Consider the following 16,225-nt stretch of genomic DNA (forward strand, 5'->3'; position numbering starts at 1 on the left):
TCCGGTGTAGCATGGGATCGGATCGTGCAGAGATAATCTAAGATCAGACTCAGAGAGGGATCAGCAGAAGAGGAGTGTCCAGTGTTGGCGTGTCGCCCCCTCATGGCCTGAACCTGCGGGGGGAGCACCATGTGGGGGAGCTGTCCCTCCGGACCCAGGAGCGACGTGTCTCCCGTCTTCAGCAGCCCACAGCACAGCAGTCGGTCCGGTCAAGTGAGCCAGCCCAAGAGCAGGTAAGTGACATGACCTGTGCCATGCCTGTACCATGACCTGTGCCATGCCTGTACCATGACCTGTGATATGCCTGTACCATGACCTGTGACATGCCTGTACCATCACCTGTGCAATGACCTGTACCATGACCTGTGACATGACCTGTACCATGACCTGTACCATCACCCGTGCCATGCCTATACCATCACCCGTGCCATGCCTATACCATCACCTGTGCCATGCCTATACCATCACCTGTGCCATGCCTATACCATCACCTGTGCCATGCCTATACCATCACCTGTGCCATGCCTATACCATCACCTGTGCCATGCCTATACCATCACCTGTGCCATGCCTGTACCATAACCTCAAAGTCACGCAATTTTTTACCGCGTTTTTTGCCACAAAGCAATACCTATTACATTTTTCTTTTTGCGCCCCCCCCCCCCCCCAAAAAAAAAATTTTGAGCACCAGCCACCACCGCTATAATGTGAAAGATAATGTTACACAGAGTAAACAGATACCAAACATGTCATGCTACAAAAATTGCGCACACTGGTGGAATGGCGAAAAATGTCTACAGGTTACCAGTTTAGAGTTACAGAGGTCTAGCGCTACAATTATTGCTCTCGCTCTAACAGCCGCGGCGATACCTCACCTCAATGTGTGGTTTGAACACCTTTTTCATATGTGGGTGCGACGGGGTGCTTTATTTTTTTTTCTTTTTATTTATTTTAACCTTTTATTTTTACACTGTCCCTTTAAAAAAATTGTTGTTGATCACTTTTATTCCAATTACAAGGAATGTAAACATCCCTTGTAATATAAATAAGCATGACAGGACCTCTTTAATGCGAGATCTGGGGTCAAAAAGACCTCAGATCTCACATCTACACTAAAAAGCAAAAAGTAATTTTTGAGCACATGCGGAGTCTCCCAAGATGGCCGCTTAAGCCCGGAGCTCTGCGCCACACCCGCACACTCCAGCCCAGAGCCGCTGAATGGGAACCATCCGCAGTTTCTACTGCAGCCAACTTGCCAGGAACACACAGGCGACTGGTACATGTCCCCCCAGCTGTGTCCGGAGGGACCTCCGCAGCCACTATCAGCTCGCAGTAGGGGAAGCCGCTCCTTCTAACATGGCGGATCCAGCACCTCAGCATGACAGGATGGAGGAGGGGGAACCAGAGCAAGCAGTTAACACTTACTGCTACCCCACAGGGATCCGTGAGTACCTACTTTTTGCTAACCCCTTCACCGGCTTCAACGGAGTCTTTATTAGGGCGAGTGAGACGATTTCTCCCCATCACCGGAATACAATTTCCCTACACTTCCCCACCATTTCCCAGCATGGCGGGAACCTGCAGATCAGCACAACTAGACAGTGATGATCTCCTCTCAAAACTCTCTATACTTCTTGACAGGGGGCTTTCCCAAATCGCTTCTAAAATTTCCTCTAATCTAAAAGTGGACTTCCAGAATTTGGGGTCCAGAATGGAGGCAATTGAAACAAAATTGGACATGACAGTGGCTTAAACTAATCAACATACTGGGCTCATTCAAACACTGCAGGAACAATTGGATACTGCTTTGCTCAAAGTTGAAGACCTAGAGAATAAGTCCCGCAGGTATAATTTCAGATTAAGAGGCCTATCGGACTCTGTCACGGATATCCCCACAGCCATTCAAGGGTTGATCAAGGACCTTTTCCCTGACATACCAGACCACAAGTTAGAATTGGACAGGGCCCACAGAGAGTTGGGACCCCCCATAAAGGATGGCAACCCAAAAGATGTGGTCGTTAAACCACATTTCTATTCCGTCAAAGAAGAAATTGTCCACAGGGCCAGAGCAGCACCACAGCTCACTTGCCAAGGTCACCAAGTGCAAATCTTCACTGATCTGTCTCCCTGCACCATACAAAGAAGGTGCTCACTGAAAGCTCTCCTCTCTATTCTGGCCCAAAAGGAAATTAAATACTGGTGGGCATTCCCCTTTGCTCTCAAGTTTCAGAAACAAGACGTACTCCTTTTCCAGTCTCACAGAAGGCGAAAAACGTCAAACACCGGAACACCGAAGCCCCTCCACGAGCTCAGGATCGACCAAGCGACCAATTCCTACAAGCCCCATCACCCCTCTGTGGAACAAAACGAAATTCATGCGCTCAAAGGACTGTAATCTGCCCTGACTTGCCCCACTGATGGTTCCCTTTTCGGCTTCAGAGCATATGCTCTTTTATGTGGCTCTCCCTCCATGAATAATTTCGTCCAGATCTTATGACTTTAAAACAAAATTTAAAATTTTTCCTTTTTTTTTTTTACACGGATAGTTTCATTATGAGCTATCACGGGCATTCGATTTTTTCCTAGGGCCACACATAGCCCTCAGCCCTTGATTTGTCTCTCTTTTTTAAAAATTTTGTTTGTTTTTGGAAGGTTCTTTAACCTGTAACCTTTTCCTCCGAGATTACATATTCATCCATGCCTAGCTATATGTATTTGTAGGCCTGATGGGCTGCACTGTTTTTCTACACATAGCTGTTCACATAATTTTTCAATCAGTTAGCTCTAATTTTGGGGCGGGAGCCCTGCCAGAGTGGCCGGATGGCGCCTCCATCAGTCACTGGGAAATGCTGCGGTATCTCCCATGTGGCTGCTTCCCCCTCCTCTTCAAGAGGAGCGGGAACTATGTTTTTTGCATGGTCAGAGTGTTGCAGACCTCACCCTGACCGCCAGCGTCCTTTTTGGACATTGGTCTGCCCAGCCTTTCCCTTCTCTTTTTTCTATTCTCATCTTTGTTTTTTTCCTTCACAGCTGGTCTCCAGATATTGGTCCTCTACCTTCTTTCTGCTATCCAGTCCTCCGGATCACCAGTTTACCTCTTCCCTAGTGCTTTGCTCCTGTCATGGGTAAGTGTCACCTATTTCCAGATGCTCAGTGTTTCCTCACTCCATGGCATCCTCTAAAATTCCCACACCATACCTCAGTAGCCACCCACAAAACCCAGGGCCTTAACTCACCCATAAAGCGACGGAAAGTATTCCAAGAAATCCACCACCGTAGGGTGGAGGTACTGCTAGTTCAGGAAACCCACTTCCCGAAAACCTACAATCCCACATTCCTCCATGCTAAATTCCCTGTGTTTTACATGGCTAATGCTAACGATAAGAAACATGGAGTGGCCATCCTCTTTGCCAAGGCGTGCAAATTCTCGCTCGACATGGAATTGAAGGACCCAGAGGGCAGATTCATCCTGGTCAAGGGCACTCTAGACGAACAACTGTACTCTTGTCTCTTATTATGCTCCTAACCAGAACCAAACTCAATTCTTTCAAAACATGTTTAAGAAATTACTCCCACATCTTGAGGGTCACATTATCATGGGAGGGGACTCTAATACAGCATTTGACTATGGTCTGGACAAATCTAAGCCCCATGGGTCCCAATCCATCAAGCCACTCAAACGTAGCACAAAGATAGCTAAAATTATCAAACAAATGGGCTTGGTAGATAGCTTGAGGGAAGTAAATCCCACCCAGAAAGATTACACTCATTTCTCAAACCCGCACCACTCTTATGCTCGCATCGATCATGTACTGGTTTCACAGTCCTTGATTCCCTCCCTTCAATCTGCCACTATCAGGGATGTGGTCTGGTCGGACCACTCCATGGTCATTGTGGCGCTATCACGCGCCCATGCCCCCTCAAGATCCAATCAATGGAGACTTAATGAATCCATTTTGAGTGAACCACATAGAGTTACCGAAATAGAACGTGCCATTTCTGAATACTTCCTTTTAAATGACTTGGACGGCATCTCCCCTGAAACACTTTGGGCGGCCCACAAATCGACAATTAGGGGTAAACTGATCCAGTTAGCCTCCAGAATCAAGAAAGACAACAGGGCTCATATTGACGGTCTGGAAAGGGAGTTTTTTGCCCTCAGTGACCAACGTAAAAAGGATCCCAAAACGGTTTCCTTGCGTGCCTTGGACGAAGCCAGAGCCAAGCTAAATCTGGCCTTGACCAGCACTGCAGACAAATATATCCGATGGCAAGGGGCCAGATTTTACAACAAGGACAAAATAGTTCCCATGTTAGCTTCAAAACTTAAGCCTAGGGTTAGAACCTTCGCTCTCCCCAAATTCTCCATCCCTGGAGGCCATAAAACCCAAAATCTAAAACGTATAATGCAGGCATTTTCTGAATATTATAAAAAGCTTTACTCCCCTGAAACGTCGGGCATGATCTCTCACTTAACAGAGTTCTTGCAGAATTTAGATATCCCAAGCCTTTCTACACAGCATAGGGAGGCCCTTGAAGCCAGTTTTTCTGAGGCAGAAATCCAACTGGTGATCAAGGATCTCAAAGTTGGCTCTTCACCAGGGCCAGACGGCTTCTCCAATCTATATTACAAAACGTACTCCGGGATCTTGGCCCCCTTCTTGGCTAGATATTTTAACGCTATCAAAAAGGGGACCCCCATTGATACTGACAACAACTTTGCTTTTATATCGGTTATTCCAAAACCTGACAAGGACCCCGGTGTAATTAGCAACTATAGACCAATATCTCTTATAAACAACAACCTGAAAATACTCACTAATATCCTAGCTAACAGACTTGCATTCTTTTTTTAATCGCTACATTCATAAAGACCAAGTTGGCTTCATCCCAGGGAGACAAGGGCCAGACCAAGTACGAAGGGCAGCCGATATAATCTCTCTGCTCCAATCTGGGTGGGATGGCAGTGGACATCAGGAAGGTCTTCTTCTGTCAATAGACCTGCAAAAGGCTTTTGACTCCATCGAATGGCCATACCTGGTTCACTATTTTAGAACAATGGGGCTTTGGCAACAGCTTTATGGGGATAATAAAGGCACTCTATTCATTCCCCACAGCTAAAATCAGATACCAGGGCTTCTACTCTGACTCTTTTCCAATTGCTAGAGGAATACAGCAGGGTTGCCCCTTGTCCCCACTTATTTTTGCAATCGCAATCGAAACATCGTCGGGGATCGAGTGTGGAGATCCGCCAGCTTGTGTAAACAAAGCGGGTGGATCTCCTAAGTGACAGGCAGGGTCAGATTGCAGGATTCAGCATAGCTGAACCTGCGATCTGTGCCTGTGTCACATAGTCCCCTCCCCCCACACACGTTAGTAAGCACCAGGCATACATTAACCCCTTGATCACCAATAAAAGTTAACCCCTTCCCTGCCAGTGTAATTTTTACAGTAACAGTGCATATTTTTAGCACTGATTACTGTAGTAATGTCACTGGTACCCCCAAAAGTGTCAAAAATGTCAGTCAAGGGTTCGATCTGTCCGCCGCAATGTCGCAGTCCCGCAAAAAAAAAAAAAAAAAAATCGCAGCGCCCCCATTACTAGTTAAAAAACAATAAAAATGACAAATTTCCCGTAGTTAGTAACTTTTGCGAAAACCAATCAAAATACGCTTATTGCAATTTTTTTTACCAAAAATATGTAGCAGAAAACAAATTGGCCTAAACTGTTAAAAAATTTAGATTTTTACATTTTTTTGGGGGGGAATTTCATATAAAAAAAAGTTGAAAAATATTTTTTCAAAATTGTCGCTTTTTTGTTTATAGCGCAAAAAGTAAAAAAATTGCACAGGTGATCAAATACCACCAAAAGAAAGCTCTATTTGTGGGGAAAAAAAAATGACAAATTTAGTTTGGGTACAGCATTGCATGACCGTTAAAGTAACGCAGTGCCGAATCGCAAAATATGGCCTGGTCAGGAATGGGGTAAAATCTTCCGGTCTTAAAAGCGGTTAAAAATAGGCTAATTGAGAATTTTTTTGTCAAAGACATGTAGCTAAATACATTTTGGCCTAAATATATGACAAAAATTGAATATATTGGATATTTTTTTAACTGTCAAAGTAGAAAAATATTGTTATTTTTTCAAAATTATCGCTTTTCTTTATTAATATCGCAAAAAATGAAAGTCGCACAGGTGATCAAATAACACCAAAAGAAAGCTCTGTTTGTGGGAAAAAAGGATGTAAATTTCGTTTAGGTACGGCGTTGCATGAACGTGCAATTGTCAGTTAAAGTCGCACAGTGCCGAATCGCAAAAAGTGGCCTGGACGCAAGACAGCAAAATCCTCCGATGGTAAAGTGGTTAACTAATTGGAGTTATTTACTCCTACTGGAGACCGGCTGTTTTCTCGCTTCTCTTGCTTCTTTACACTTTCTCTCTTCTCTTTCCCCTCTCTACTTTTACTTTTCTTCTGGCCTAGTGGCCTCGGATTATATACATACTGGAAACCTCTGGTTCACCACCTTAGGTACAATTTACTGAGGTTGTTTACTTCCCTGGTTTGTAATACGTTCACTTATCGGTAATTGTAGCTTTGTTGATGCCGGTTGTCCTATCCCCGAGCATAGCCTCGGCTTTCCCTGGGTCTGTGGCATTTTTAGGACATGCTTTTTCTCTACGGCTCAGGGAGTTTGCTCAGTGGTTTTGGATGTAAGTACGGTAATGATACATGATACAACACTCCAATCCAACTCCACATGGCCTTTGGCCTCTTGATACACCTTGCTCATTGTTTGATCACTTTCTGAATGTATTTCTACATTGTTGTATTATGCTGTAACCAGCCACCTAATTGATACCCTGTACTACTATGTACTTGTTCGCATGGTTATGCTACATCTGTTACAATTCCTTTCTCTTTTTTCAATAAAAACGTATTGCAAGAAAGTCATTTTTTTCAGCATGAAAAAAAAAATGGATTTTTGACTTACCGTAAAGTCCTTTTCTCTGAAGTTCATTGACAGACGCAGCTCCATATTCTTCTTTACCATTGAGTTATGCTGCCCCCTACAGGAGTAGGACACTAGGCAGGAAAAATCTTTACCACGCCTATGGGGCAGTCCCTACAGGCATACACCCACACACTCTGCTATAGGCTTCAGTTTTGATGCAAACAGTGTTTAGAAGAAAAAAAAAAACCCATCCCATTCTGCGTCTGTCAATGAACTTCAGAGAAAAAGATTTTACAGTAAGTCAAAAATCCAGTTTTCTCTATAGTTCATTGACAGATGCAGCTCCATATTCTTCTTGACCATTGGGACGTTCCAAAGCAGTATTTGCATGATGGGAGGGAAAAACAACGCAGAAAAGAATGTAATTCTCAAAGGCTATACTTAGCCAACCAGGTAACACGGAGCTCAACCAATAACATACACCCTCAAAGAGACAAATTGCTCTTTTAAACAGCAGCCTGCAAAACCTTGCGGCCAAAAAGAAGCATCCGAGGATGCCAACACATCTACTTTGTAGAATTTTGTGAACGTGTGCACAGACGACCAAGTTGCTGCCTTGCAAACTTGCATTACTGACGCCTGATGGTGAAAAGCCCAAGAGGCACTCCGCCCTATTAGCCTTCACAGGGAAAGGAGGAACCTGATCCTTCAGTGAATAAGCCTGTACCACCGTCTGTCTGATAAATCTGAATATCGTCACAGCAAACGTAGCCAATCCCTTTTGAGGTACTTCAGTGAAGACAAAGTCTGGTTTCCTGAAAGATACAGTAGCCGCCAGGTAAACTCTAATTGCCCGAACCACATCCAAAGAATGCAAAGCAACTTCTTTGGGATGCATGGGCTTAGGACAAAGTGAAGGCAGCACAACGTCTTAATTCAGATGGAAATCAGAAACCACCTTAGGAAGAAATGACTGAAGAGGTTGAAGTACCACTTTATCTCTGTTGACCACCAGATAAGGTGAACGACAGGACAGCGCCGCCAACTCGGGCAGAAGAAATAGCCACCGAAAAGGCAACCTACTGAGACAGTGTAAGCAGAGGAATCTCCCTAATGTTCTCAAAAGAAGGTTTTTGAAGAACAGACAATACCAATTTAAGATTCCTTGGAGGTAACAGGGACCACCGCGGAGGAGCCATATGGCGAATCCATTGTGTAAAAGTGCGAATCAAGGCATGCATAGCTAAAGGTAGTTGGAAAAACACAGTCAAAGCCGACAATTGGCCTTTGATAGTGCCCAAAGCCAACCGCTGTTCAACTCCTTTTTGAAAAAAAAAAAAGGTCAAGATCCTAGCCCCTGAAAAAAGGCGAGGATGCACCTTCAGCGATTCGCACCATGAGATGTACGATTTCCACGTACAATGATAGATCTTCCTAGAAGTATACTTTCTGGCCTTTAACAGTGTCGGAATCACAGAGTCAGAAAGACCTCTATCCTTCAACGCCTGGCTTTCAACAGCCACGTCGTTAAAGCCAGCGACTGTAAAGCAGGATGGAAGATCAGCCCTTGAGACAGCAGATCTTCCCTGTGAGGAAGTCTCCAAGGAGCATTGGCGACCAACCTTACCAGATCTGCGTACCAAGACCGGCAAGGACAGTCTGGGGCCACCAGAATGACCGGAATCCGTTCCACCTCTATTCTGCGCAGAAGCCTTGGCAGGAGTTTTAGTGGTGGGAATGCATAGTTCAGCCGATATTGACCTCAAGGAGCCACCAGTGCGTCTGTGGCTTCGACCAGAGGATACCACGACCTGGCTACAAGCCTCTGAACCTTCTTGTTGAGTTGAGAAGCTAACAGGTTGACATCGGGAGTCCCCCACCGGACACACAGGAGGTGAAATACCTCAGAGTGCAGAGACCATTCCCCCTGAATCAACAACTGACAACTCAGGTAATCCACCTGCCAGTTTTCCACACCTGGGATGTGCACTGCAGAAAGCTCTGGAACAAACTTTTCCACCCATTTCAGGATCTTGGCCACCTCCTGGGCTGCCAAGACACTATTGGTGCCCCCTTGATGATTGATGTAAGCCACGGCCGTGTCATTGTCCGATTGAATCCGGACTGGACAACCCTCTAAACAATTTGTCCAGTGACTCAGGCAAAGCTTTATCGCTCTGAGTTCCAGAATGTTGATCGGAAGTCTGGACTCTTCTACTGTCCAGGACCCCTGGACACACAGCTTCCCCAGCATTCCTCCCCAGCCGGACAGGCTGGTGTCTGTGGTTACCACAGTCCAATACAGTGGGAGGAAGGACTTGCCCTGGTGTAGTGCTAACAAGTGAAGCCACCATAACATAGCAGTCTGTGTTGTGACTCAACCGAATCATAGTGTCCAAGGACTTTGGATCTTTGTTCCATTTGACAAGAATCTCCCTTTGTAACGGTCTCGTGTGGAACTGAGCAAATGGAACCACCTCGAAGGTTGACACCATCAGACCCAAGCCCGCATGCAAGTCCACAGAGAGAACAGATTGCTGAATAACAGCAGACGAATCGCCTCCTGAAATTTGTGCAGCTTATCCGGGGGAAGAAAAACCCTCACCGAAGTGGAGTCCAGAGTCAGGCCCAGATAATTCAGTTTTAAGGATGGTACCAGGGCAGATTTTTTTAAATTGATGTTCCAACCGAACTCTTGTAATCCGTACAGTGATTGTCAAGTCGCCCAACAGGGCTGAATGCGAGTCTGCTCTTAGGAGGAGATCGTCCAGCTACCCAAGTACTGTAATCCCCTGTTGACACAGTAACACCAATACCAGAGCCAACACTTTGGGGAAGACCCTTGGGGCAGAGGCGAGACCAAAGGGTAATGCCACAAATTGATAATGCTCCTCTCCTACAGTGAAGCGAAGAAAACGCGGGTGTCCAGCGTAAATAGAGATGTGTAGATATGCATCCTTGATATCTATGGAGGCCAAAAAGTCCCCTTTGTGTAGAGACGCCACTACCGTGCGAATGGACTCCATTCAAAACTTCTGTACCCGCAAAAAGCGGTTTAGAGCCTTGAGGTCCAGGATTGGACGTACTTTGCCTGCTTTCCTTGGCACAGTGAACAGGGTTGAATAGAACCCCTGAAAGCGTTCCCGAAAAGGAACCAGCACAATTACCCCTTGCGACAGCAGATCTTGTACCGCCGCTCGTAGGTCCCTTAACCCGTCTGGAGATAGGCGTAGATTGGACGGGAAGAACCTGTCTGACGGTCGAGACCAGAATTCGATCTTGCGACCCGATTGGATCAGTTTGTGGACCAAGTTGTTCTGAATCAAGGAAGTCCATGGTTCCGGAAACAAGCAAAGACGTCCCCCCACCCCAGATATGGGTGAAGGTTTCCCTTCATGTAGACGGGGATTTGTCTGCAGGTCTGGATTGGTCTGTTCACAGCTTATCCAATCATGATTCTTTCTCCTGCATGCAGGAGGCATGAAAGGGCCGCTTGTGTGCTGTAAAATAAGGCCCCGTCTATTAGGTGGTGACTTGCCCTTGGCAGATTAAAGCGGAGTTCCGGCCACAAAAATGTTTTTTCAATAAAAATACCCCCGGGACAGTCAGGGCTAGTACATTCCACAATAGATAGCCTCTGTACTGTCCCGGGTCACACTTACCTTTTAGAAGAAATACTTACCTTGAAGATTTATTCTCCAGCACTGCCATCCCGGATGTGGGCAGCTGAAGCCAGCACGTCCTCTTCTACGTTCTCTTCCGTGTCCTCTTTTCCCAGAATGCGCCTGCACCGGCCCCGCTCGTCACTTCCGGTGCGGGCGCGTCATCCCTCCACAGCTTCTGGCATGCCCAGAAGCTGTTTAGCAGGGAATGAGCGCCTGTACCGGAAGTGACGAGCGGGGCTGGTGCAGGCGCATTGATTACTGGGAGCGAGGACGTTCAGCTCCCAGGAATCAATGCAAAGAGGAAGTGACGGCGCGGGCCGCGGCCGCAGAGGGAGGAAGTGGAAGAAAGGTGAGTATATTTTTCTTCAATAACAAGGTAAGTAAACAAAAAAAAATAAATAACTATCCATTTCTTTTTCAGGTGACCAAAAGCAAGCGGATGCCCCAAAATCGATTATGTTGATTTTGTGGCCGGAACTCCGCTTTAAAGAAGAAGAGTACTCTTCCCACCTGTAAGTCCTTTGATTAGCTCACCCAATGAGGAACCAAACAAATGGTCTCCCGAAAAGGGGAGACCACTTTTATGCGAAAGAGGACCGACCTCCCTCAAAGGCTGCCACAACACCGGTACTTCGTCGGTAAAGTACCGGTACTAACGTCGAAAGCCATCATTGCACAGAGCAGGTAAGTATACCATGTTTGTTATTTGAAAAAAAAAAAAAAAAAAGACAACCTTTTGTTAACCCACTTTGACAACTTCACATAGTCCTCCCTGATGACAAGTGTTCCTGTCTCTGTGTTTTATAAAAAAAATGCCTTCACCATATTTCAGAGCAATTCCCAGCGATCACGTGACCGGCCGGCTCTCCTCTCCTCGTCTGACAGGCGGGGCATTTTTAGAATAGTGGACTATTGTGTTTCCTGTTTCAGGTGGGAGGAACCTCTCAGATGCTTCCCTGGAAGACGATTAGAGCAGTGTTTCTCAACTCCGATCCTCAGGGCACACTAACAGGCCAGATTTTAGGTATTACCTTGGGGAGATGCAGACTAGAATACTGCAATCACTGAGCAGCAAATGATATCACCTGTGATGTATTTCAGTTTTCTTGCAAACCTGGCCTGTTAGTGTGCCCTGAGGACCGGAGTTGAGAAACACTGGATTAGAGAACCGTTATTTTGGCAGCAGGAGGGGAGGGGGGCAGGCACTGACAAAAACAGACAGGGAGGGAGAGGGGAGAGGAGCACAGAGGACAGGGGAGCTGCGGATGACGGAGGCATGTAACCTGACCACAGTGTCAGGGCTCAGCAGCCATGATTCACCAGTTTACAGAGGGGAGGGTAGAAACTGTCAGAATCAGCCAGGTTTTTTTTTAGGGGATACAGTGGGCCAAATTACACAGCACAAGCACTGTGCTGTATAACATGCTTTAAGGGAACAGGATTTATTTATTTTTTTTGGGTTAAACACTTTAAGCAGTGGGAATTGGCATGCACTATAGTAGCACAGTGCTACTTTCGAGTCCCAGAGGAAAAGAATGTATGCATCAAGATGCAATATTACAGTATATTTGTGTTGATCTATAAAAAGAGAAAAAAAAAAAAACCTTTGTATTGTATGGGCTTTGAATAAGTGGAAAAATAGTTAGCGAGGTTGAAAAAAGACACCAGTCCATCCAGTTCAGTGATGTGTGTGTGTTTGCTGTTAACCGTACTTTGTATACCCCTTTTATGTTGTGGTCTTTAAAGTGTCCATCTAATAGTATTTTGAAACTATCGATGCTCCCTGCTGATACCACTGCTTGTGGAAGAGAATTCCACATCCCCACAGCTCTGACAGTAAAGAACACCCTACGTATTTTAAGGTTATCCCATTTTTCCTCTAGTTTTAGTGAGTGGCCCGTGTCTTATTGTATTCCATTTCTCTGAAAAGTTTGTTCCTTATGCTAGAGTCACCAGTACAGTATTGATATCATATCCCCTCTCAAGTGTCTCTTCTCCAGAGAGAATAAGTTCAATGCTTGTAGTCTTTCCTCATAGCTGATGTCCTCTATTCCCTTATTTATTTTTGTTGCCCTTCTCTGAACTCTCTCCAGTTCTAGCACATCCTTTCTGAGGACCAGTGCCCAGAACTGGACAGCATACTCCAGATGTGGCCAGACCAGAGTCTTGTAAAGTGGGAGAATAATCTCTTTATGTCTGGAGCGAATCCCCTTTTTTATACATGCCAGTATTCTGTCGGCTTTGCTTGCAGCGGCTTGGCATTGTATGCCACTGCCAAGCCTATTGTCCACTTTTCCATCTCAGATTCACCCAGAGGTCCCCCCCCCACCCCCTAACGAGTAGCTTGCGCTCATATTTCTGACGCCAGTGCATTACCTTACATTTTTCAACACATGTGGATATACTGTATTTTTTTTAAGTGTGTAACTGGTTTTGACAGGTACCTGCTCCCACTTACTAGACGCCTAGGCAATCTGAGTGGAAGTTTGGCCCCCCTCCTCCTCCGCAGTCTGAGACATGTCACAGGTTCCAGAAGGCTGCAGGATCATTCAAAAATGGCAGTGGGAAGACGGCTATGAAGCCGCAAGGAGTTAGAAAACATGCCGGTGTGAGAATAGTGGAAAGAGGGTCATCACCTGCCTCGACCCCGAAAAGGCATTCGATACAGTAGAGAGAGTTTTCTTATGGGAAGTGAAGCGTTGATTTGAACCAAAATTTCTTCAGTGGTTATAGATGTTGTACAGTGCCCCTAAGGCCCAGATCCGCACTAATGACAGGTTATTTGGGTCTTTCCCATTGCAGTGAGGTACCCGTCAGGGTTGCTTCCTGTCCCCCTCCCTCTTTGCCCTGGAATCATTGGCCATTCTTATCTGGGGATCTCGTCTAGTTGAGGGTGGGCTCTTTAGAGGAAAACATTTCTCTCTATGCTGACAACGCTCTACTTTATTTGCATGATGCGGTATCTTCTCTAAGCTCTAAGGACAGCCCTTGATTTATTCAATGAATTTGGACATTTCCCGAGATTTGTATTAATTGGGCTAAGTCTACGTTATTTCCTCTAGATCCCCTGGTGCAAGTGAGTGAGACCGCTAACTAGTTGATGTGGGTTGCCCAGTTCAGGTATTTGGGTATCCAGGTCTGGTGGGACAGGCAAGTTTTTCTGCTCTTAATTTACTTCCACTGTTGTCCCAACTTTGTGCAAAGTGTGCATCCTGGACATCCTTGCCCCTTGAATCTCATGGGGCATATTAACCTTCTAAAAATTGAGGATATTAGTGCTCACCGTAAAATCCATTTCTCTTAGTTCATTGACGGACACAGTGCTCCATACTCAGAACCATTGGGGCTATATATCGACCTCTACAGGAGTAGGACACTAGGCAGAAAAAAGACTTGACTACACCTATGTGCAGTCCTAGCTGGTATACATCCCCCGCTCTTCTATAGGCCTTCAGTTTAGTAACAAGTAGTGTCAGAAGTATTAAAACTCCACAGAGGGTGGGTGCAGTGTCCGTCAATGAACTCAGAGAAATGGATTTTATGGTGATTACAAAAATCCTATTTTCTCTTTCGTTCATTGACAGGCACAGTACTCCATATTCTGAACCATGGGGACATCCCCAAGCAAAGCCCAACATGAGGGGTGGGACAACAAAAAATCCCAAGGCTAAACAAAGGAGCCAATCAGGTAACAGGAGCTTAACAAAAAACAACTGGAGCCCAACCTGAACAATACACCCCAAAGAGGGAACAGACACTCTAAACAGCATTTCTGCAAAACCTTGCGGCCAAATGAAGCATCTTCAGATGCCAACACATCCAGTTTGTAGAATGTAGTGAAAGTGTGCACCGAAGACCAAATGGTCACCTGCAAACCTACGCCACTGACACCTGGTGACGGAAGGCCCAAGAAGCAATAAGCGCTCGAGTAGAGTGTGCCATTACAGGGAAAGGAGGAACCTGACCCTTAATAGAATAGGCCTGAGTCACAGTCTGTCTGACCCATCTGGAAATGGTCGCAGAAGAAGCGGACAGCCCTTTCCTCGGCTTGGCTGTGATCACAATCTGACCTCCGAAAAGACTCCATGGCTGCCATATACACCCAAATCACCCACACCACATCTAGGGCATGCAATGCAAATTCCTTGGAATGAACGGGCCTGAGACACAAAGAAGGCAACACAATGTCTTCATTCAAATCTTCAGTCAGACCACCTTTGGGAGCAACGATGGGCGTGGATGAAGAATCACCTTATCTTTGTGGACCACCAAATAGGGGGTACAACAAGATAATGCTGCCAATTCCGACACCCTGCAAGCTGAGATGATGGCCACCAAAAAAGCTTAATAGACTTAATTAGACTTGTCAGTAAAAGCAAAAAAAGAAAGAGACCACTGTGGTACTCAGCAGAAGTGGCCCAAATCATTAAAAATAAAAAGCTAGCATTTTGTAATTATAAAAAAACCCAGAGCAATGAAGATAAGGAAATCTACAAGATTAGGCAGAAAGAGGCCAAGCAAGTTATAAGAACTTCTAAAGCGCAGGCAGAAGAAAAACTAGCTCAGTCTATGAAAAAGGGGGATAAGACATTCTTCAGATATATAAATGAAAAAAGGAAATTAAAACAAGGAATAATTAAATTAAAAACAAAGGACGGAAGGTATGTAGAAGAGAATAAAGGGTTAGCCGACTGCCTTAATGAATACTTCTGTTCAGTTTTTACAGAAGAAAAAGGAGAAGGACCTCCACTCGAAAGGATGACTAATGAATCATTTGATGCATGTGTCTTTACAGAGGAAGAGGTTCTAAGATTGCTGTCTAAAGTGAAGACAAATAAGTCACAGGGTCCTGATGAGATACACCCAAAATTATTAAAAGAGCTTAGTGGTGAGCTGGCAAAACCATTAACAGATTTATTTAACCAATCATTAGTAACAGGAGTCGTCCCGGAAGATTGGAAAATGTCGTGCCCATTCACAAGAAAAGTAGTAGGGAGGAATCGAGCAACTATAGACCAGTGAGTCTGACATCAATAGTAGGCAAATTAATGGAAACCCTATTAAAGGATAGGATTGTGGAACATCTTAAATCCCATGGATTGCAAGATGAAAAACAAAATGGGTTTACTTCAGGGAGATCATGTCAAACAAATCTTATAGATTTTTTTGACTGGGTGACTAAAATAATAGACGGTGGAGGTGCAGTAGACATTGCATATCTAGATTTTAGTAAGGCTTTTGACACTGTCCCACATAGAAGACTTATCAATAAACTGCAGTCATTGAGCATGGACTCCCATATTGTTGAGTGGATTAGGCAGTGGCTGAGTGACAGACAACAGAGGGTTGTAGTCAATGGAGAACATTCAGAACAAGGTCATGTTACCAGTGGGGTACCTCAGGGATCTGTACTGGGACCAATTTTGTTTAATATCTTCATAAGTGATATTGCAAAAGGCCTCGATGGTAAGGTTTGTCTTTTTGCTGATGACACAAAGATATGTAACAGGGTTGATGTTCCTGGAGGGAAACGCCAAATGGAAAAGGATTTAGGAAAACTAGAAGAATGGTCAGAACTCTGGCAACTGAAATTTAATGTGGATAAG

At 45.1% G+C, this 16,225-nt stretch overlaps 1 protein-coding gene across 1 annotated transcript in view; it reads right to left on the reverse strand.

Annotated features, from left to right (window-relative positions):
• ZCCHC7 (zinc finger CCHC-type containing 7) overlaps positions 1-16,225 on the reverse strand; it is a 391,569-nt gene that overhangs the window by 21,424 nt on the left and 353,920 nt on the right. The gene's annotated exons all lie outside the window — the stretch shown is intronic.

The sequence above is a fragment of the Pelophylax lessonae genome (genome assembly GCF_965119305.1).
Source record: "Pelophylax lessonae genome assembly, chromosome: 1".
NCBI lineage: Eukaryota > Metazoa > Chordata > Amphibia > Anura > Ranidae > Pelophylax > Pelophylax lessonae.